The 3,419-nt window shown below is 43.0% G+C and overlaps 1 non-coding gene across 1 annotated transcript; it reads left to right on the forward strand.

Moving 5' to 3' along the window:
- Positions 1–3,085: 3,085 nt before the first annotated feature.
- LOC144700334 (small nucleolar RNA R71) lies at positions 3,086–3,191 on the forward strand. Its single transcript, XR_013580709.1, has one exon. It is a non-coding gene; the product is annotated as a small nucleolar RNA R71 (small nucleolar RNA).
- The last annotated feature ends 228 nt before the right edge of the window (positions 3,192–3,419 follow it).

Genomic DNA, 3,419 nt, shown 5'->3' on the forward strand with positions numbered 1-3,419 from the left:
CAAATAAGACCTAAATTTTTCTGATGCAAAAATAATAGCCAGTAGTTCCTTTTCGGTCGTAGAATAATTCAGCTGTGCATCCACTAATGTTCTACTGGCGTAGTAGATGACCACGGGTTTCTTGTCAATTTGCTGGCCTAACACTGCACCTACTGCAAAATCAGAAGCATCACACATTAGTTCAAAAGGAAGGGTCCAATCGGGCCCTTGCAAGATAGGTGCATTTACTAAAGCTTCTTTTAATTTATCAAATGCATTCTTAGCCTCTAGTGTTAGTTCAAAATCATTATTTTTAGACGATAAAAGGTTTGTAAGCGGTTTAGAAATTTTAGCAAAATCAAGGATAAAACGCCTATAGAAACCCGCGTGGCCGAGGAAACCCCTAAGGGTTTTTAAGTTGGTTGGAGGTGGAAGGCCCTGGATGACCTCGATCTTGGCCTTGTCCACTTCCAAGCCACGGCTGCTACCATGTGGCCCAGCACTACTCCCTCCTGCACCATGAAATGAGATTTTCCCAACTTAGTACGAGGTTCGACTCAATGCACCTCTTCAATACTTTGGTGAGGCTAAGGAGGCAGTTTTCAAATGTGGGTCCAAATACAGAAAAATCATCCATAAATATTTCTAAGCACTCCCCCACTAGATCGGAGAAGAGTGCATTCATGCATCGTTGGAATGTGGCGGGCGCATTACATAGCCCGAAAGGCATACGCCTAAAGGCATATGTCCCTACAGGACTCGTGAAGGTCGTCTTCTCTTGGTCCTCAGGATGGATATTCACTCTGTTATATCCTGAATAACCATCAAGAAAACAGAAATAATGCTGCCCCGATAATTTTTCTAGTATTTGATCCATGAAGGGTAATGGGTAATGATCCTTCTTGGTAGCCTTGTTCAATTTCCGATAGTCAATGCACACCCTCCACCCAGTGGTTAGCCTCTTCTGCACTTCTTCTCCTTTATCATTCAGCTCAACAATCACCCCTGACTTCTTAGGAACCATATGTACCGGGCTTACCCATCTACTATCGGAAATCGCATAGATGACGCCGGCATTAAGCCACTTGAGAATTTCCTTTTCGAGGACTTCTCTCATGTGGGGATTCAACCTCCTCTGATGTTCTCTACAGGGTCTAGCTTCATCTTCTAGAAATATCCTGTGCTCACAAATTGAAGATGGAATTCCTTTGATGTCATCAAAAGTCCACCTTATGGCCGATTTATGCTCTTTAAGCACTTTGAGTAAGCTCTCTTCTTGTGTTGGAGTGAGGGATGAAGATATAATCACAGGTAAACTTTCTGTACAGTCTAAATAGGCATACTTGAGGGTAGAGGGAAGTGGTTTAAGTTCTGGGTGAGCTTTTACTTCTGCAGAGTCTAAGAGTTCATCATCTAGCTCTCTACTTTCTATGTTGGATAGGTACTCCTTCACTCTTCCCTCTTCTCCTTCATTTTCTGTGCAGAATCTGAGCTCTTCATTGCTCCCTAAGGGGCACTTCATCATCCTAGAAATGTCAAGTTGAACTCTTTCCTTCCCTATCTTAAACTCGACAGTCCCCTTTTCCCAGTCCATGATAGTCCTAGCCGTCACTAAAAACGGTCTTCCTAGAATGATAGGAGCCAAGCTAAAGTCTCCTGAAATTTTTACATCAGTTACTATGAAATCTACAAGAATTTCACAATTTTCTACAGTGATTGTGACATCAGTCAATCGTTCCTCAGGTTGCCTGACCGTTCCGTCGGCTAAGAGTAGGTCCATATGGATCTCTTCAAGCTCCCCGAAGCCGTATTCCTCATACAATGCCGTCGGAATGATGCTGATGCTTGCTCCTGTTTCTAACAAGACTTTTGAAAAGTCTTTCCTCCTATGTCATTTAAAATGCTAGAGGCATTTTCGGAAAGTTTAACAACTTCCCTATTCTTTCTATTTGTGCAAGAGTCCTTAAGGTATTTCTTAAGTGATGGTGCACACCTAAGCATGTCTTCCACAGTGACTGTCATTGTGGCCTTCCTAAAGTTCTCTAACAACCTGTTTTCATAATCAAGGACAGGTTTCTTTCTCGTTAGGGCAGAGGGGTAAGGTATGTGTTGCCCACTTGTGGAAGGTAAGGGTTGATCGCCGTCGGGAAGATCCTCTCCTTCGTGCTCCCTTGACTCATCTTTCTTCCTAGCATTCTCTACAGAATACCTATAGGGATCCTGAAGTTCCTTTCCATTCCTCAATCTTGAGGCTGCCAGAACTTCAGGATCCAATTCATCCATTTCCTCATCGCTAGAATGTTGAACATGATGCAAATTGCATGGATTGATGACCAGTTTCGTAGGAAAACGTTGAGATGTGCAAGTGTTTTCTACAAGGATACCTTGGGACTCAGAGGGTGGCCTGAAACTCTCCAGCAGCTTCCTCATTTGCTCTTGTGACTCCAGCCTTTGTTTAGTCTGGAACTCCATCATCACCTGCATTCGCATCTCCATTTCCGCCCGCAACTTTTGGTTTTGCTTTTCGATCATATCTGAAATGACGGGGGTTAATGTAGAGAAATCAGGTTGATTTTGAGATGAAACCTGATACTGTTGTGGAGGCCTGTGCTGGAATTGTTGTCTCTGCTGGAACGGGGGTTGAGCTGCCGGCTTGTTTCCTTGGTGGAAGGCCTCTCTGTTTTGGAAATTTGGCCGCTTTTGACCTTCACCTCTTCTTCCATGGCTTGGCAGGCTCCATCTTCATGTTCCCTGCTAAAACAGAGAGAGCAGATCTTAGCTTTAATGATGGGGGAGTTACCTAGGAAGACATTCTTCAAGGTAGAGGTGAGCTCCTCCAATTTCTGGTTGGTCTCCCTTAGGCCCGCTTGTAGCTCTCCCTCCTTGGCGTTGACGTGCAGAACTCCTGCTCTCTTGGGCTGCACATTCCTACCATTATGATTGGCTCCAATCTCCTGCAAATCAGTTTCTGCAACTCTCTCCAAAATATCAAAAACTTCGTCCTCATATGCAGTATAGAACATTCCACCCGTAGCGAGATTTACTTTGTTTTTCATAAAATCAGAGAGAGACTCATAAAATATTTGGGCTAATTGACATTGTTCAATGCCATGGTGAGGACACTTCCTCAACAAATCATTGAATCTCTCCCATGACTCACTAAAAGCTTCTCCATCATGAGGATGGAAATTGTGAATTTCCCTTCTATAGAAATTCGTTTTGGAGAGAGGGTAGAATTTCTGCAGAAATTTTCCTTCCATCTCATCCCATGAGTTAAAGGTGATTCCTAAATTACGATACCAAGAAAATGCTTTGTCTTTTAAAGTTAGAGGAAAATATTTCATTTTTAAAATTTCTGTAGAAATTCCTGGAACATTTTGAGATGAACACCTAATATGGAAGTCATCAAGAAATTCTAAGGGATTCTGAGCAGGCAGTCC

This window comes from Wolffia australiana, chromosome 2 (assembly GCF_029677425.1).
Source record: "Wolffia australiana isolate 7733 chromosome 2, ASM2967742v1".
NCBI lineage: Eukaryota > Viridiplantae > Streptophyta > Magnoliopsida > Alismatales > Araceae > Wolffia > Wolffia australiana.